The sequence below is a fragment of the Pithys albifrons genome, chromosome 1 (assembly GCF_047495875.1).
Source record: "Pithys albifrons albifrons isolate INPA30051 chromosome 1, PitAlb_v1, whole genome shotgun sequence".
Classification (NCBI taxonomy): Eukaryota; Metazoa; Chordata; class Aves; order Passeriformes; family Thamnophilidae; genus Pithys; species Pithys albifrons.
Window position 1 is genome coordinate 79,991,533 of NC_092458.1, and position 20,558 is coordinate 80,012,090.

The 20,558-nt window shown below is 41.3% G+C and overlaps 1 protein-coding gene and 1 non-coding gene across 3 annotated transcripts in view; both read left to right on the plus strand.

Moving 5' to 3' along the window:
* ME3 (malic enzyme 3) overlaps positions 1-20,558 on the plus strand; it is a 121,652-nt gene that overhangs the window by 24,964 nt on the left and 76,130 nt on the right. The window lies entirely within an intron of this gene.
* Positions 16,814-16,886, plus strand: TRNAQ-CUG (transfer RNA glutamine (anticodon CUG)). Its single transcript has one exon. It is a non-coding gene; the product is annotated as a tRNA-Gln (tRNA).

Here is a 20,558-nt window from a genome sequence, read left to right on the forward strand (position 1 = left end):
GGAAGTTGGAATCAGCTGAAAATTATCAGTCAATTTTTCCATTAGGGCTGGTAGTGCCATACAAGGGGTCAATCCAGTGTCCTGTGAATAGGAACAAATAGAAATATAGAATAGTTTGGGTTGGAAGGGACCATTAAAGACCATCTAGTCCAACCCCCTACCATCATCAGGGACATCAGCAACTAGATCAGGTTGCTCAGAGCCCTGTAAAACTTGGCTTGAATGTTTCCAGGGATAGGCCATCCACCACTTCTCGTGGCAGCCCCTCCCAGTTCCACCCTCGTTGCAAAAAATTCTTTTCTTATAAATAGTCTGAATTTACTCTCTTTTAGTATAAAACCATTACCCCTTGTCCTGTTGCTACAGGCTCTACTAAAAGATCTATTCCCAAGGTTCTAAGATGAGAACTTAATTTGGGGTTTAATTTCTTTGTCATTTAAAACCTTTTCCCTTACAAAAGTATCTTTCAAAATTTTTCAGGGCAAAGCATTTGTTAGAAGTTTTCCAGCCTCTGATAAAAATGAAATATAAAATTTTCTTGTTTTTAATTTATTCTTTTTTAAAAAGTTTTACTTTTTGTCACTGAGTACAATAAAAGCCTACTTGGTGTTTTTTGTACTTCTTCCTGATACCATACTGCAGGGGGTTTTATTTTAATAGCTCAAACTTAAGCTAGAATAATGAAAAAGGAGTTTAAAATGTGTGAGGAGGAGTGAACTGATATGTATATATACTTTGGCTTTTAGAAAGACAAAACAGGAGAGGAGAAAATAAGGTTTGAATAAAAGACAACCTCCTCTAAGGGTCCTACAGGCACTCACTGAACACAATCACATGACTTTTACAAAATATGAGGCAAAAGGGATATATGCAAACAAAAACATTCCTAAAATGAATGTATTCCTGTAATTATATTGTCTAGAACTGTGCTCCGGTCCCATTATTCTCTTTACTCTGTCCAACCTCCCTGATTTTGGAAAACCACTAAGGAGGCATGATCCTGAACATGCTGACCTGCTCTGAGCAGGGGTAGGACTAGATCACATCTGCAGGTCCCTTTCTGCCTACATTTGTCTGTCATGTAACTGAGAGAGATTCTGCTTCAGTACATTTTGCATTACAGTATTTGAAGTTTTGCCTCCACTGCTGACCTGGACAGCTAGAAGAGGAGCTCTGTCCTTGCGATGGAAGACAGGAGCTTAAGGGGTTGAAGACTTTCATTTCCAGCTATTAATTTCTAGGTATTAAAACTGAATTGGTTTGGTTTGTTTTTATTTAGCTTGACATTAATTGGTACTTTGTTGTTGCCTAAGGGATACAAAATGTAGAGTTTTAATATTCAGTAAAGTTTATTTTTAAAGTGAGAGCAAAATTAAGCTACAACTTTTGGCAGAAGATGTGTTTTTTTTTCATCTGTGCCAAGAGAATTACTGTTTTATTTTCCTTCCCTATTTCTCAGCACAGAGCTCTCAAAGCAAAAAAACCCCAAACCTGCACATCCATACAGGATCTGTGAACCACATTGCTCTTACTAGCTAGGTCTTCATACATAACTTAAACACACTGTTGGAAGGCAAGAAGTACTTAGACAACTTGTTTTCATGCACAAAAGTCTCTGGCTTATTTAAACTTGAAGCCCGGGCTTGACCTGTTTTCCATCAGAAATATCTGGGCCATCGCGCAGGATGAAAGTCCATGTGCTCCGTATAGCACTACAGGGATGGGAAAAAATAATTCTGCGAATAGCATCTCCTGACACTGCTTTGTGTATGTGAAAACCAGGCAGACAAATAGCTGCTGCCATCTCACCTCTCACAGGCACTGAGATAAAATCCTTACAAATAGCAATTCAACAAAAAATAATTCCTACTTTGCATCAATTTTTCATATTATTTTAAAAATTATTAGTAAAAAAAGGATTTGTACATGGACAATTCCTTTGTTTCTTTAAAGGCCATCAGGAAGACTTGTCAAAGGTTTATTTTGGAGATGAGAAAACAGAACTGTACTTCCAACATATAGATATCACCTGTCATCTGGAAGAGCTTAATTCACAGTAAGGTGCAAGTCTGGACATGAATTTGTAGTGCTTGAGATCAGTCAAAAAAATCCCACAGAACAGTTTAAACATCAGGTTTGGTAGCAGGAGTTGTCAGGAATTCTGTGCAACTTGGGGTGAAATTTCATGTCCAATAGGAATAGAATAACATTGGATCCTTCCTACTGTCTCTTCTGTCAGGACCGTGACTCTAACTGCATATACAGAAACCACAGGGGCAGAAAATACTCTTGTATGTGGAAAATCCAGTTACCACTATGTCTGTTGCTTCACATCTTGTCTATTATTTCCCCAGAGGTGAAATGAGCAGACAGGGTTGGTGATTGTTTCCTGCAGCAGCTGATCAAGGTGCATCCCAAAAGAAAATACAACCCTTAATTTGATGTTAAATAAGGTGACAGATCTGGCTGAAAATCTTGCAGTTTAAGTACAGCTCATAGCAGTGACTACAAGGTACTTAAGATTCAGTGTCCTTAAAGAGATGAAAAGGCCAAACATTCATCATAGTTATGCTCTGTTTCTGTAAGATTAGGTATGTGTGAGTATGAGGAAGATTTATAAAAGGATTTGAAAAGGGAACTTTAAGAGAATTAAACACTTGGAGAATGTATGGAGTTGCAGAACAATACCCCACTAGAATCACTGGTATGTATCACCTTTTAATGAGGGCTTAGAAAATGTTCAAAGGGAGCAGATATGGGCTAAACAAAAAAGTAAATTAGTTATGAAATTATGGGAAGACAGTTTTTAAAAAGCTGAAAGCATATTCAAAGGATGAGAAGGTAAAGGATCCTAATCTCCAGCAGAGGAGATACAAAAAATAAAAAGCAAAAAGAAGGAACAGTTAGCTAAAGGACTCAAAACCAAGTATTAATTCTTCAGACTCTTGAGAGCAAAAAGCTGACCAATGAGTCTGTAGGATCGCTTTATGATCACTGTTTAAAAATGATCAACTGGAGATGACGGACACCCCATTGCAGAGAAGCCAGAGTCATTATCTGCATTGTTATTCAGTATGGAAGAAACAGGTGAGACAGACATAGACCATTTTGGGGAAAGTTCATGAGAGAGTATGTCCAATATTGAGGCTACTGTGGAAGGAGTTATGATGCAGTAGATAATAAAACATGATAGTTTTCACCTAAAGAACTCAAGGGAACTCAAACCTGAAGTAACTACCTTGCTTACAGGAAAATGTATAGTCGTTTAAAACTTTCTCAGGCTATCTGAAGACCTCAGTGTGGATGATGGATGTCCACTGTGAAGGGGTTCTATGGGAATGTGGGGGGCTAAAGGCCTGCAACATCAGCAAATAAGCAGAGGATCTCTAATGAGGGATAGAATGAGTAGATGCTTGCACAATTGAGTATGTGGAGGAACAATCCATACAGCTCCTTTAAAGACTTGTAAACCCTTTGTACATCTCTGAAGAGATAAACAAGTACATAGATAATGTGGTTTGGCTGATACTATCTATATGGATGTTGATAAGTTTTTTACATAGCCCTTGCCAAAGGATTTTTAGGAGGGGAAGCAATTGTGATAGAGGAAGGAAGATCCTGGCATGGTTATATGAATAATTAAAAGATAAGAAACAAAGGCTTGGGGTGAATGAAGGGAGTTACCAGTGAAGTCCATGAGGAATCTGAGCTGAGATCTGTCCTGCTCATCTGATTTGTAAGTGCCCTGCAAAAAGGGACATCCTGGCAGAGGTCCCCAGAAGGGCAGCAGGGCTTGCATATAAGGAACAATTGACCAGATTGGGATTGTTCAGTTCCCAAAATTGTGAGTGGCACAGCAAGGATAGACAAAGACAACTTTATTTTTCCCAGCACATAGGAAAAGTAGAATATCATTTTCATGAGCTATCTCTTGAAACAAAATCCCCAGGAACTAAAATAGGGAGTTGAAAATGTCACAAGTTTCCTCTGCATTTCTTAGTACCTTCCTTAACTTTTCAGGTCCTAAATTGAGATGAATTTTATTTGATGGGTTTAGTCTGTCTGGTTTTATTTTGTTTCTGAAGTCCTGACCATCTCCAGAGCTTGATGAAATCATGTCCTCTCCTGGTATGTAAAAGTCAAACACAAGGTGCTTCAACACAAGACCTCAAAATTTATGACAATTTTCAAATTCTAGAGTATTGCTTGGGGCATTTTTTGTAAGACACAAATTGCAACTAAGCCAGTGAGTCTAGAGAGACTTGAATTTATTTGCTTCTGCTAGAAAACTGGACAGAAATAATATAGCTCCACTTCAGAAGTCTGTGGCCACATTAGTCACTGCTGAAGTGGCTTGCTGCTTTGTTTCCAGAGTAGAGTGGCTCTGGATTCATTCAGATTGGAATGTGAGGACAGTAAATTTGTGCTCTTCCATGTAGGTGTCCATTAGAGCCCCCAGACTATAGTCTTCTGAAGGATATTGGCAGACTTGCCAGAGTAAAAGGAAGAGAGGAAAATAATTTTTGAGTTTCTGTATTGGGGGGAAAAGTACTATTTAAAGCTGTTTGCTTTCACTGAGTAAATAAAAGATTTTGAGATTAGAAGCAGCCAAAAATATTTCAATGGATGCTCTTTCAAGTTTACTTGGTACCTCTGCTGCTTTGTACATACTCGTTTTTCATGAATACACATGAGAGTTAGATAAGCCAGGACAAGTTTGGATCTGATATAAATAGGTACAGAACTTTTATTGCCTGTGGTCCTGAGTCCTTACTTTCACTTACCCTGAATTAACCCCATTGTTATGTTATTGGCATCACTGGAGTTGCTCCAGGTATTCCTGATAAGGGATATCAAAATCAGATTTTTAATGAGAACTGGGCTCACTATTTCAAGAGAAAACTGTGCCCTTAACTGTTGCCAGAAGAGCAGCACTCATTTCAAAACCAGACCAACTACTGCTGACATTTACTTGTTATGAGAGTTGTTGCAGAAGTATTGGGGTTTATGCCCATCAATTAAGGGACTCCTTTAAGCCAAAGTATTAAAGCAGTTAACTTACTCTCTATGGATCACTTAAAAGACTTACTTTAAGGGCGAGTAAACATTAAATCACAGCCATGAACATGAACCCTGTTGTGTTCACGTGCAATACAATTAAAAGTTTCAGGCATTCCAGTAAGGATCAGCCCACGCTGATCCGAATCACTGAACAGGAAATGCTGCTAGTCAAGATTGTGAGCTTAACTAAGTAATTTTAATTTATGTATTAAATTGTTGATCTAGATAATGCAATAATTGCAAATGTGTGTGTTTGAAGACCATGAAAATTGCTAAGAAAAAGAAATTTTGCAATCATCAGGCTGTGAAGGTTGGTCACATTTGGCAAAGAAATGTTTGTCTCGTGCCAGGGCAGTGCATCTGTAATTAAGATACAAATAAAGACTCTTGAGTAGACTTAGGTCTCTGAAGCACATACCAGCTTTTACACTCAGTAACGCGCTACTGTTGCATGTGCAGTCACAGAAATGCAAAATTCCCAGCTACTAATTGCAAAACCCATCTCAAAGTCCCTGAATGCCCAAACTATCCATTCTGTTCTGTGTCCTTCAAATGACTTTATTTCTCTTCCCAGGACGTTCACATTAACCATATTAATTTCTGAATGATGGAATGAGACAGTGTTTTCAGGGTCAGTGGCTAATTTCACACTCCTGCTCTTTGCCGTCAGGCATTGGAATCTCACCCACTTAAAGAGACCTGAAGAAGTTTGTTCCACCAGTCCCTGAATCAGCTGCTTCCACTGGGGTGTAAAACGTGTCTCCAATTTTAGAGAACTAGTTGGCTAATACCTAGCTAGTTTATATCTGAGACAATTTGTTGCTTCACCCTGTTCAATGAACTGCTGCTCCCAGAGATTCCCCACAATTGTCAGATCACTGGGAAGTTGTTTCAGTACCAGCCGTAACTCAAAGTTAAGAGTTAACGTTTGTCCTTTATCTTCATAAAGATGATCATAAGTTACAATTGTACTGCTTTGAACATCTACAAAAGAAAATCAGAAGAAAATGTCCTTCTAGGGACATTTATAGCAAATACCCTTCCTTTTCAGTAGCAGTGTCTTGGCTCACTGCCCTTGCCTTCTCTTCCAGCCACCTGAGGCTGCCCTGCAAGAGAGCTGACTCTGCCTTGTGATACCCTGTACTCGCTCATGGTACCCTGTGGTCACTTGTGGTGAAAGTTGGCCTTCTGTAGATGGGATGATGTCTCTTTCTTTCTCTGTCCTTGTAGGCTTCTTGTTTTGGGATTTTTAGTAGGAATTCTGCTTTAGGACTTGCATTAAATGTATATTGAAAATGGGGGGGGTTTCCCCCTTTATGCATCTGGGAGAGCACTGATCTCTGCTTTCCTGACCTTTTGTAATTAACACTACTCTGGGATCCTCAGTGGCTGTATCTTTTCTTACCCTAAGCTGATTTGCCTGTTTGCAGCCTTCAGAAATCCCAGGGTGTTTAAATGCACACGTATCTCACTGGATTTGTCATGTGGGGTTTTCTGCAAGCATTTCATACTTCACACATAATACATTAATGTATATGCCAGATTTGGCACGGAGTCCTGTCCTAAATTACTCCCCCCACCTGCCTGCTCTTGCCTTGTGTTAGTTGCAGGATTTTGCTATTACAGCATCCTGTGCTTCCAGGTGCTTTCTTGCACCTGAGTGTGCTCTCCTTAAGGCATAAGAAGATTATGTCCTGCCAGTTCCAAGGTTTGTTCCCTTTTGAAGCTGAAAATGCAGAAGCTCAACATACACTATGAATGTTAAATTTGCATTAGAGTTGCCTTCAAAATCTCCAGATAGGCAGTTCTTGCAGGGACCTTAAAATCTGGAAGATTCACGGTGTCACTCTGCTGCCTGTACTGTATCTCACCTGTGATTTGTTTGTCATCCAGTCTGGCCATGTACATTTGGTATGAAAATATAAGGGGTTTCCAGTGTATAGAACATTGAAAATTTAAAAATTTTTCAGCAGCTAAAGATCTAAAGGTGGTGTATATCTAATGTCCTCTAATTCTGGTTTTCCTTTAAAGCCTGGGTATGTATGTTGCTAAAATGTGTATTGTCATTGAGAGCAAAATTACCATTTTTTCTCACTCTTAGAGAGTTTCATGGCAAGTTTCACAATAGGTGTTTCCTACCTGCATCCACTTCAGAAGCTGTGCATGTGTCTGCATACAATTTTCAGAGTAAAACTACTTATGCTAGTTAGAAGCAGAGTGAGATATAAACTGTGGCCTCAGTCAGCATGATTTCAGTTCTGCTGAAGTTAATTGGATACTAGTGTGTCCTTCTACACAGTGTTTTCTGACTTTGGGGCTGTCCTACATCTGAATACCTGTTACATCTTCTGTGACCCTAATGTAGCCAGGGCAACTCAACACGCAGCTGTGGAAGAGGTAAGAGGAAGAAGGCAAAAAAGGAATTGCTGCAGCATGTCATAAACATGGACAGCACTGCCGAGAGATTTAGAATGAGTATTTGTTGTCTCCTTTCATCAACTTTTCACTAAGACTGTTTACTTAAAAGCTCCACAGCTATTGCCAGGAATGCAGCTATCCTATTTTAGGCTGTATGTACTCAATAAAACTCTAAGCCATTCCCACAGTGGGTAGGGGAGGCTTTGCTTTGGTGTTTTAATTCTGCAATGCTGTGGTCCACCAAACTCTGCAGGTGTTTAAAATAAACCTACTTGCTCTAAGGTGCTCACCTTATTGGAGGTAATGAACAAGCATTTAAATGTAGCTTTGTTGTTTGGTCACTTTTCTTTCATTTTTATAAACTGAAGCTCATAAATATACACAAAGTTGGTACCTCCAGGTAATCTACCAAAATCAGATGCTGAGAGAGAGGGAGAAAAGAGGATCTGCAGCACAGGGAGTAGGCAATAGACAGGAGAGGCCATAAGGCAGGTGGAAGGGAAGAACTGATAGAAATTTAGTCTCATTTTATGTGTATTGCATATCAGTGCTTCTCCTGAATCATTGGATCTTTTGCTTTTAACAATTTACCCCATTACAGTTGTGAAAAATACAGCAGATGCAGTGAAAATAAAGGAAAGATTTTATACTCTATAACCTGCTGCAGAAAAGTTCTTTCTTATTCAGCCTTGCAAGCTATGGGGATCATAATGCTGTCACTGCTGTATCTGTGAATGCTTTTTATATATTTTGTGGCCTCTACTCTGAATCTAAACAAGCCAACCTAAACTTCAACAGCCTTGTAAGTGAACTCGGATTCAGTCTCCCTGCTACAAAGGGAAGCCTCTCTCAGTAGCAATTTCAGATGGAGTAACTTTCCTTTGTCTGGCCTATGTTCTTTGTACCAGGTCTTTATTTTTTCCTAAGTAGGCTAAAAAGTGGTAAAGTAGTAGCAGTTTGGGTGTATGTGGGGATTAACCAAAACAACTGTCTTCACTGCTCAGATTAGATTCAGCCCAGCAGAAGTCCAGCCCCAAGCAGGGCTGAATTTGGCACCGTCAGACACTACTTCACTGCTGATGGGGTGGATTTGTCCCGCCTGGAATCTGAGAAACAGGCTGTTTCTTGTGCTTTCTTCACTCTGCTGCTTATTAAGAATTTGACCTTTTGAGAGGTCAGTGTCTTGGTGCACCCAAGAGTCTTGTAGGTGAGTGGGTATTCAAGCTAAATCTTCAAATACAAGTCAGCCCTGCAGCTATATTAAAGAGCAACATCTTCTCATCTGCTTATGGCTGACTGGCTTCTACTCTTCAGTGGCTTTCTATGTTGCACTGTCACTCCTTTCTGCATAAGGGTTTTTGCTGGGACCCAAAAGTTCGTGTCTGATTCCAGCTCTCAGTTCTGCATTTGGCTCATGTTGAAGTCCTTGTGGTACTTTGCTTCACTTCACTGAAGTGTTCATTTGACAGTTACTTAATTTTTCCCATTGCTTTTTACTGGGTGAAACAGAGCCATCTGTTTACAGCTATGAACTTTTCCACTAAGGGAATAGTTTAACAGATTTTTTTTCTTAGCCATCAGCTCGTGACCTGATGTCAGTGTGCAGGGTTTAAGAAAGCCTGTTTTGGCTGGCATAGCAGGCTGTCTGTCTGTGCACATGCCTAAAGTGATCTCCTGCTGGGGGTCAGGAAGGGAATTCCTCAACCAGGAGCAGCACACAAAGAGCCAGGAGCATTTCTGAAGGAGAGAAAAGCTCACATTCCTTCAGGGCATCAGCTACCTGCAGCTTTGATGGAGACATGCGACAGGGGACCTTCCAGCCCTTTGCTCAGGGAAGCAGCTTGGTTCTGGCATGTGGGCACACATGTCTTTGACTCTGTGCACCACACATTTGTTACACATTCTCCAGGAGAAAATCCTGACATCCAGTTCCTACCTGCTGTATTAAAGCTAAAGCCCCTTAATTTTATTTCCCTCTGGGTGATTCGGGGCCATTGTGGTCTGTAGCTCCCCACAGTGGGAGATTTCTGGAAATGCTTCAGGCTTCAGTGATTTTGCCGGGATGAAGGAGAGTGGCTGGGTTTGTTTTTTTAACAATCTCCTGCACTTGGCCTGTTTCACCCTTTGCAGGAGGTAAAATATGTCCCAAGTAATGAGATTTGTTTTGGTCAGTTTGTCTGCAAAGTTCAAAGGAGCAGAGACGCTCAGTAGCCTTTGTCTCCCCTTTGGCAAAGAAAAATGCAGCCCTCAAATTTCTGTTGCACTGCTGGTGAGTGAAATCTGTCCTGAACTGTTGCAGTATATCACCGAGGGCAGGAATATGAATGTCTTACATTAGGCAAAATGCAAGCACAGAGACATCTGCAAGCCAAGAATATCCTCAGTCGCAATTTGAGAGGTGAGATACTTAAAAGCAGGTTTTGGTTTTGTTCAGGTCAGTCCTTTGGATACGGTTTGACTCAAATGAGGTGATTAACAGATCTCCCAGGTTTTGAGCTGCTCCTCTGAAGAGCAACGTCTGCTCTTCAGATGAGGGTGACTAGCAGCTCTGATAGTCCTTCCTGGGAAAAAACTGCTTGAGATGTCCCTTGTAGTAGTCTAGCTGATTCGTCAAGTGGGCATGGGATCTGTTGATGACCACAGGAGAGAATAAGGGCAAGAAGATGGAATGGAGAGTTGAGTCTTTGTCAGGCCCCACCTGCAGCTGCTGAAAGTGGACCTTATATTGAGACTGGTCTTGACTGCACTCAGTGTGTGTGGAGAGGGAATGTCCCTAATGGGACAGCCTTTAGCAAGAGCAGACCTTTTCTAGGATAAGATGTCCTCTAAGATTAAAAGTCAGAAAGGTCCCCATGGCTGGTTCCACAATGTGCTGATCATGGGAAGGACACTGGTGAGCAATGGACTGTGGATGGACTCCTTGGGCCTACCCTATGGATGTGGGTTATACCGAGAAGCATGAGCCATACCTATCACTCTTGACCAAGTGCATGAACTGGAGATTCAGTTATTTCAATAAGCAACCACTTATGTCCAGCATTTTACATGTTGAAGCAACTCAAAATAAAGGCTTTTTACAGCCTTGCACTGGTCACCTTACAAGTGGCTGTCACACAAAACAGAACAATCCCACATCAACGTTCCCGCCTTGAGTTTGTTCTTGAGCCCAAGGTAGTCATAAAGAACAGAGGAGGATGTTCTTCCTGATCTTCACCTTATTATGTTACTGTGATTCATTTATTTTTTATGTCTATATCTGTGGATAATTCTTTAAAATGGGTTTAAATATTTCTTCAACAGTATGATTTACATCCTGTGATTGTTGCTAACAACCTTGGTTTATGTGTGTGTGTTTGCTACCACTTGCTATAGTTGCATTCAATTCAGCTGAAATAACAAGCATCTACACAGATCAATCTTCTGTTCCTAGTCTGTTTTGATTCCAGTTCAGTTCCTTGTTTCCCCAAGCGCTGGGACTCCAGCCCTCCATCCCCTGCTGCACTATGCAAACAGAAGCAGTATCTTCTAGCCAGGACAGGTCTCTCTGAGGGAAAGAGATCTCTGTGTGGAAAATTTGAGAACCAGTGCACTAGTTTAGCATTGAAACTTTTGGACTGCACACACAATAGGAAGATAGGAGTAGTCTGAAAACACTCAGACTTTTTGGACCATTCCTGTTGTGCTGTCTTTCCAGGTCTGTTGCAAACACTGTTTGCCCCTAGTCAGTATTTAATTTTCTTTTTTTCTTGTACCTATATATGTACTTTATATAATGCCTCTAGGGTCAAGGGGGACAATCTTCCATAAGGATATGGGGAATAACCCCCTAGTATCTCCCTTCAAGTCAGTTCTGGTGTGAAGTAGTCTAAACTGTTTCTTGAATATATTGCATAGTGTTTAATTCAGCTGTAATTTGTGCCCTGTGTGGTTTTTTTCCACAAAAGCCATAAACTTAAGCATAAGCACAATAAATCTTTATTTTTGCTTGTATGAAATTTAGTAAACTTAGCTATAAAAATTGCTGGTTTATATTAAATGATAACTTTTGAAAAACAGATAGTGAAGGGCTAAATTTAGAGGGTTTGAAAAATTAATCTAGGAGTGCTGCCCAACTCATTCCACTATAATCCTATTCAAGTAGCATCAACAGGAGCAACTGATGACCTTCACTGGGGACTGCACTTCACACACTTGGGGTTTTCTACCTTTGTTGGTACACTGAGTGATTTCAAGAAGCAATGTTATTTATAACAATAGAAAAGCATGTAAAGTTTTGGGGGTTAAATCCATCATCCTTGCATCTGTACATTTAAGCAGCAGCCCTGTGCACTGCAGTTGAGAATTGGCCACCAGGCACTGAAAACCTGACTGTTTCCTGGCAGGTCATGATCTATGCCACTGCTCTAATTCATGACACAATTTTCCAAAGTTTTAAAAGTCAAACACCAGTGCCCTGGACCCTACATTTTGCTACGGATGCAGATTAGTGAGGGGTTTTCCAGGGGAGAGGGTTCACACAACGATGAGTGTCCAGCCAGTCCTGTCTCATGAACTCAGTGCTGTAGTGGAGGGCTGCAATAACATCTTTGCTGCAAGCAGATTTACACAGATACACCCAGAACAAACATTTCCTGTCATTTTTTATCTCCTTTGTTAGATACAAACACAAATGTCTCCAAGGACAATCAAATGGGAACATTTTGAAATGAACCCAAGCAGTGAGCAAGTGCATTAACATGCAGAGTCCTGTTTGAGTTTTCTAATTACACTCAATTGTGTTCTCTGACCTGCATTTTAAATACTGAATATTTAGTGAGATTCATACTTTCTTCCTTCTAGCCTGACTCCTTTCAGGCTTTGTTCAGCATGTGAATAGCTCCATTAGGGAAATGTGAAAGCACTGGACTATGCATTGAGTTGTGCATTGAGTTGCTATTTTGACATTCCAGAGGGAGATGCTACTAAGCTGTAAATTACAGAACTGGACATCATTGGTTTGAATTCAGATCAGTTTGACCTGAAAAGCTGTGTTTGGCTGTTTGACCTGCACTGACCCGTTTCTGTCCTTTCTTTATTAGGTACCTGAGTTGTTTGCTAATTTCTTCTTACACTACTGTGTACAGAAATCTGAAGGATTCAAATGTTGTAGCCCATATCCTTTGCTTTGGTGAAATAAAAATAATTTTGTGCTTCCTCATAACCTGAGATTTCTAAACATTTTTGTTGCAGTGCTCTGCTTGCATGTTGGAGGAACAGAGCTGGGGCAGTAAGACCAGCGCTGATGGATCTGTACTGTGCTTGAGATCGATGCTGAAGAAGCAGCAGTAGCCACTCTGAGATAGAGGGAGAGGTGGAAAGAAGCAGTGAATTGAGGAACATCACTCATTTTCTCAAGAGAGATTCAGTTACAGAAAGGTTGAGATTTAAGAGACTTGGTGTAGTTCCTTGGATTTTCTTGTTATTTGCTGAATGAACGTGAAGGTTCAGAGCATTACTGAATCAAAATAAAGATACAGGTTCTTGTTTTCTACTTCCAAAGCCTCTTAAGCTGAGTGCACAAATGCCTCAACCAGTACATCTGTAAGTGCATACAGAGTGTTCAGTCACAAATCCACTTCAAAAGGAAACTCACTGGATGCAAAGCAGATGCCCATTTGCCATCTTTGCAAATCATTTCCCATTTTTTCGAACAGCTCGTGCTGGCTGTTGTCAGAGCCTGCTCTCCTGAGGAGGTTGAATGGGTCATTGGTCTGATGCCATTGCTGTTCCAGCTGTGCCACTGTGAGAGAAGCACACTGCCTTCTCTCTGGCTCTGGCAGGAGATGTCCTGTCTGTTCCCACACTGCAGTTCCCAGTTTTTCAGAAACACAGACACTGGACTTTGTGGGGAGCTCTCTGAGGCACTCTGCTGCTGCTTCTACACTCTTCCCTGGGGTTAATGTAATTCCAAGTCAAGTGTTTCAACCTCCACAGCCTGCTGACTCAAGCTTTTAGAAAGGCAGATGTACTGCAGCAGAATTACTTGATGAAATTGTTCCTGTTCCCTTTTTGATTTGGTCTTTGGAGAGGCTAGGAGAAATGTGAAAGCATAGCTTCATGTTGTTAGTTATTCAGGTCTCATAAGGGGGCAGGAGATGCCATCTTGGTTGGTAATTTTCCTTGTCTGCGACTAGGCTGTTGTCCAAATTCAGAGGAGATCTTCTGAAGCTGAATTATATTGCTTATCCTCCCTGTTTGTAAGTTACAGAATGGGGAAATTTTTGTTTTCACTCCTCCAAAGCAAGTTATGAATGCAATGATATTGTGCCCAGTGTTTGTTTTGTAGGTTGGATGATGCAGGGTCATAAAAGGCCTGTGTACCAGGCAGGTAAGGCTGATACAAAAGGTTTTTCTTAGTGGGGAGATGAGCTGGTACCGAGCCCTCTGCATCTCCTCCATTTCAGCACAGGGGAACTGTAAAAGTCATGGTCTGTGGGTGGCATTGGCTGGGACTTTGCAATGAGAAACAAGTCCTTTAGCTGACTGAAGGACTGGCTCTGCATGTGAACTGACAGCCACTTCTTCCTGCAGCCCTGAGCTGTCTTGGCTGACTGCAGACACAGCTGAGAGGGATGTCTGGAGATGGAGCAGTGACAGCACAGAAGAGCCTGGATTCTGTACACAAGGCTGTGATGTAGACCATGGCAGTGTGAAGAAATGATAATTCAAGAGTGCTCATCACTACAGTGTAGTAACAACTATGCCTAAACTTAAAGGAAAGGGATGGAGAGAAAAGTCAGGAAGCCAGAGAATATGTACAAAACCAGAGAAAGATGTACATAGACTGCATCTCCTTAACCCATATTTTGCTTTGTTTCATGCTTTTGTAGACATTTTTCCACCTGATTTTTATACTTTTATTGCAACCAGGGACCACAAATTAAAAAAATGACTTGTTCCATTTTGTCTTTCCCAGTCCTGTGTTGTTCCCCATGAGAAACACAATGCAGAGGTTCTCTGGGTATAGCTGCCTAGCTGCTGATGGGTACCTGCTGCGCTTTGAATCATCCAGTCTAGGATGTTTTCTCCTGAAATATGAGGTGCAGCAAACATTTCTAGTGGTGGCACCTGCAGTACTTACTTTCTGTTCATGTGAACAGCTTGTGCTTTGTGTTGTTTTGATGCAATACATAGAAACGATACAGTAAAATGACTCCATGGAGATATTACCTGCCTATTCACTCTACTCACTGCTCCTTTGTAGCTGTGGGAGACAGGATGGGAAGTAGTGAGCTTCACTGCATGTGTGGGCTGGGCAAGGAGGCTGGGAAATACAGAACTTGTAATGTGGAAGATTGTTAGAACTAAAGAAAAGGCCTGTACAGAGAAATGGAGGTGTAGCTCATCTCGCCTTATGATGGAAGAATGAGCCAAATGACCTTTGTATGCCACTCCAAGCCCCTTTTTTCCCCTGTAACTAAAAGACAGTAACTTTGCAGCTGAGCAGACCTTAGACCTAAAGGATGTATTGTCTGTGGGTTATTCCTATAGAGGCTTGACTGAGTGGGAAGGAGATGAATAGTCTCCCAAGGCCACCTGATGGGGAATGTAATCTCTTTGGGTAGATCAATAATCATGCATTTCCCTGTCTCCACCCCAGGAGAACTAATAGGGGCAAGCAGCATTTGGCAAAAAAATTGTCTCTTGACTACAAAATTGTCCATAGATCTCCTTCCAGATGCATTGTCTATTCTGTGCCAGTATGCTAAAATGTACCAACATGCAGTGACATTATGTGTGCTATGCTAGCAGGACACTGGGAGGGAGGGAGAAGCTGGATTTGTCCCTTGAAGCATTCAGCTGGGGGAACAGTGTGCAACAGGAATTCACTTGCATTGAAGTAGCAAGTTCAGCTGGAAGTACAAGATTTGCAGAGGCTGCTGCTCTCTGTGGATTTATGGTGGCACTGGGAGCACAGCCTGAGATCAGAATGATGGAAATGCAGCATCCAGAGCAGCAAACTCCCATTCATTGATTTTCATAACTCTTCTTGTTAAGTCTGTACCACATAAGCAGCTCTGAGCACTTGCTTTCTTCCTCCTCCTGTGCGAAAACCAACTAACCACCTTTTTTAACCAAGAAGAAAATTGAAATCAGGTCAAAAATTACTTTAGAGAACAAAATTACTGTTTATGCTGAATATGAAGCTATTTGGGCTCTGCACAGTAGGGAACAAGATGGTAATTACAGTTTGTCATTTTTCCCTCACTCATTTCCGAAAAACAAAAGACCAAGATGATTTGGGATTTATTTGGCAAATTTGACACCAGTCCTTCCTTCCAGAGATTGAAGGGAGGGATACAACGTGGACAGTTCAGTCTCAGACAGAAAGAAATGTCTAGGAAAAAAACAGCTGTGATGCTAATAATTCCATTATGGTGTGTATAGGCTTAAGCACAGTCCAAGAAGCTTTAAAGTTCTGAATACTGATTCAAATATGTTCATATAAAGTGGATGGTGTGTCTTAACCATAAATAACAAGGATGAGAGAAGAGTCCTGGAGGTAGTTTCAAGCCAAACTTGCTTTTAATGAAGCCCCTCAACTTGCCTCTAAGTTCGGTCAGGTCAGATTACAACCTTTGGAAGTGATCCTCCATAGTACAAGAAATAGGTTTTATATAGGTGGATGAGGTTTGTCTCCAATTTCTGTGAATTTTCCAGGTTAGCTTTGGGAGTTAAGTTATGCAAGTAAATTAGAAGAAATGGAAAAAACGTGCATGTGGTTTTAGGAAAACATATTGAATATATTAACACTGAATGAGAGCAGAGGGAATTCATAAAATGTTTTACATTCTACTAATTCCTGAGCTACACAACAGATGTAAGAGTAAACCAAGTGGCACTGGTAGAAAAAGCTTTTTGCAGAGTTCAGTGGACATCTGGCTACAGTTAAGGGATGCTTTTTTAATATGAAATGAATACTCTGTTAAAATATGCAATCCTATAGGTTCAGAATTGGGAAGGGCCTTCATTAGTCAAGGGCACTATAAACAGATGTGTACTATTGGGGGAAGTGTTCAATAACTTCCATGTTATGGGCGTTCAGATGGTGTTGGCTCTGGATCTGAGAATTGTCCTGATGAGATGCTCAGAATTCAGAAGGAATCAAAAGAGAAAGAAAGAGAGAAGGACTCCAGCTTGTGGAGAATGTCATCTCTTGATGGTAGCCTTCTGCTGTGACATTGGCTGCAGGGCATTCCTGGCTTAGTTTAAGACATTCCTCCAGATCCCACTGGAGCAGCCCAGTATTATTTATGGTGGTAGCATTGCCTTTTTGGTAGACTCCATGTGGGGCAGTCCCATGGTGTAGTGGAGAGCACTCTGGACTCTGAATCCCAAGGACCTGAGTTCGAGTCTCAGTGGGACCATCCCCTGGCAGTTCAATGCCTCCCTGCCATCCCATCCTGTCACATCTCGGATGGTCAGCAGGGTCAGCCCTGGTTAGTACCAGGTGCTGTGACAGTCCTGAGGACTTCCCTGTCACTGTCCAAGCTCACTCGGCCGTGGCAGATGGGCCTCAGGACTGAAACGGTGGGGCCAGTTCTGCACACGCTGTGCCTAAAAAATCCCCTGCGTAGGCTGGAAGGGCACACCCGCGTGGGGAGAGCCCTTCCCAAATCTGCGTTTTTTAAGTCTGGCCATACACACATACAGACTCCATGTAGAGGTTGATGCAGAGACCTGGAGCTTTTGGACAGGATAGATTGCTCAGCAAGGTTTTTGAAGGCTAGTTATTTATTTCTAAGGAATGCAAGATTTCATACCTTGTGGATGTTTTAAAGCTGATATAAGCCTTTCACATCAAAATGTTCAACCTGTTTCCATGTGAGAGAAGTTGTGCACTTAGACATTTTTGTCATTCCTTTGTCTCTTCTTCACCCTTTCTGAGGTTTTGTTGTGCTTTTCATCCACATTTCTCCCTGATTTGTTTGCAGCTGAGCTGTGGTTTAAAAAAACAATAAATCCTTTGCATCACTTTTTTCTTTCCTTTTTTTTTTTTTCAGAGAGAACAGATGTGACATCAGGAATGGGAAGTTAGTGGACCAGATCTTAGTGATATGGAAGTTTCTTCTTCTTTAATAAAAGTTCAAGTGCAGTATTTCTCTGTGATCTAAATAATTGTGTGGTACCTGCTGCATATTCCTGCTGGGAGAAACATTTCTAGTGACCTGACCTTAGGAAAAACTCAATGACAGTAGTATTTTTCACCCTTCCTTCTACATCTGCCACCTTCAAATAAGTCCATGACATTCTTGAACTCCCAACATCCTTTGCCCTCTGTGGCTATTTGCCTTTATTTCTACTTCTCTCATCACCTTTTATTTTCTTTCCACTGGTGGACATTTCATTTGTCCCTTTCTTTTCCCTTGATCTTTAGAGACCTTAACCATAACCACAAGTGTAACTACTATCACCTTGTGTGATGTACACTTATGTTTAATTTCTCAAAATCCAAATCTCTTTCCAAACTGCATTCTTTTTCTCTCTGAGCTACAATTTAGCCTATTTCAGGTACCATCTTATCTGACATTTCTTAAGGGCTATCGAGCTATGAGCTTACCTCTGTGGACCTAGGATGGAGAACTTGATATTTCATTACCTACCACCTTCCTTTTGAATCACTGTAAGCAGCATTAACCCCCATCCTGATGTAAGCGGGCACTCTGTGTCTCTCTAAAGGTTAGACTCAATATGTCAGCAGGTTATCAGCTTCTTGCATAACATCTCCAGTGTATGGTCTTTCTTATGCTGAAATGTCACACAGCTATAATTTCATCCAGGCTTGTAGAATTCTGTATCAGAACTTAACTGAAGCATTTTTGCTTTGTTTCTGGCTTTTCTGTGTGCTGCTCTTCTTTCTCCACTTTTCCGTAATGAATTGAACCGATCCTTGTGGTCAGAGTGGTTCACAGATGATTCTCATTGCATGGCTTCTTCTGTTTATTGTCAGATGCAGACTCACGATTCAAAGCAGCCTGCAACATGAGCCTCTTTCATTCCCTTTTAATATTTTCTGCTTTCTCTCATTTTCCCCATATTAGAAAGAACTTCCTTTGAGTACCACCAAAGCTGACACACTTTTCAAAAAGTGACTACCTGGCCAAGTTGTGCTACTGATACAGAATCATAGAATCCTTTAGGTGGGAGAAGACCTTTAAGATCTAGTCCAGCCATTAACACAGCACTGCTGAGTCCATCAGTGAACTGTGTCCCTAAGCACCACATTTCTCAAAAGCATTGCTTACCTTGCAGGTACATATTTGTGCTCTGCTGTGTGCTTGGACTTGGAAGTTGGACTTCCAATCTGTTATAATATATTTGGGAGGATTTTGCTCTGCTGGTACCACCTCCAGGAAAACTGCACTCGGTCCCACTAACAGAGATGCCCCCCAAAAATGCCATGGTAATTCAAGGAGAGAAAGAAGTTTACAAAATATTCAGTGGGCTCCCATCTGCTTACCACTGAGCTCTGGCCTTTGAGTCTTTCTTTAACCTTTTGTCCAGTATAGAAACAATGACTTAATTCCTTTCTCATTTTAGGGAAAGTGCTGTAAACCTTTAGCCTGTGACCTTCCTGAAGGGCTGCACTGGCAGGAGTGTTTGCGTGTGCTTCTCAGCCCTTCCTGCAAGGTTGAAATAAAACATCCCTGTTTGGCTGCAGTTCTGCAATCTGGAAAAACTTCCCTTTGGTGCAGTAAAAGTGAAAAGTCATTTTGCACATTTCAGACACAGGCCACAAAATTCAGCTTATGAACTTTGAATGATAGCAGTGTTGGAAAGCTGAAATGCCTTTGTGTTTGCAGTAAAATGTATATGGGAAGTGAGCTATTGGGGAAATGAGTTAATCCTTAACTTATTACTTACTGCAGGTCAGATTTGTAGAATCAATGATGTATTCACCACATATGTGAAAGAATGTAATAGGACTCAAGTACAATGTCCCTGGCAATGGAATATTACTAGGAGCCATCTACACCCTTTGGTTTAGTGCCATCCCAAAACTTCTCCTTACAGCCTACAGTTCTCTGTTGTCCTTAATGGAGGTGGTCTAATGCTGCTACTGAGTGGTAGTAGAAGGAAAAAATCTTGACAGTGTCATTGTCTACTTTTACTCTGTCTTTCTTAGGTCACCCCATTAATTCTGAGGGCAACTGTTGCTTATTAAGTAGTTAATGATGCAGTAATTTATGCTGGTTACATGCCTCCTGCAGCTGGTAATGCATCCCAATTATGTGAAGTAAGGAAGAAATCTGGAGCATCTCTTGCTCAGTCTTTCTTGCTTTTATGGAGAAAAACATGCTCTCTTTTCCTCTCTGCTGTCCACAGGGTCTGCTCAATATGGTCCCTCTGAGGAGGCATCCCTTGGCTGTCTGTTACGCTATAGCATGATTGTCCTGCTTAGCCATGTCTGTCCACAGCAGGCCTGGTGACTGCCAAAGCTGGCACTGTGAGCTCCTCATTTACATGACATGCCCAGCTGGGTGTCACACAGCTCAATGGGAGTAGCTTGATTTTCTGTGCAGACATTTCAGTGGAGCCATAGGCAATAAGCCGGTGTCCTATGGCGAGGGTTTTTTCTTCATGTCACTCGCAATAAGAATTCAGACAAAGATCCTCTGTGTTTTACCTCTGAGATGAATGTCATCCTACACTAAAATGACTTATACAGAGGATTACTTTAACATAACAAATGTTTTTGAGCTGACTTACTGACTTGGCAGTGGGCATGCTGAGAGTACTGTGAGGCTTGTGCTGAGGATGAAGCTCATCATGCTAATCAGTACTGCTCCTCTGCTGTCTTCTGCCCCTCTTTATCAGTTGTCTCTATGAGATAGAGCCCACCTTTTTTCAATGCTTTTTTTTGATCTCCTGTTTCTTTTCCTTCAGTATGATGCAGACCCTAAGGCTGCAATATGGTAAGGGCGATTGTAATATGAATGTTTTTGAGGGTTTGTTTGTAGTCCAGAGCAAAACTTTAGCATTTATTTAAAAGAAGTATGCTGCCATTCTTTCAGTCTGTAACTCACAGTCCTTGAGTT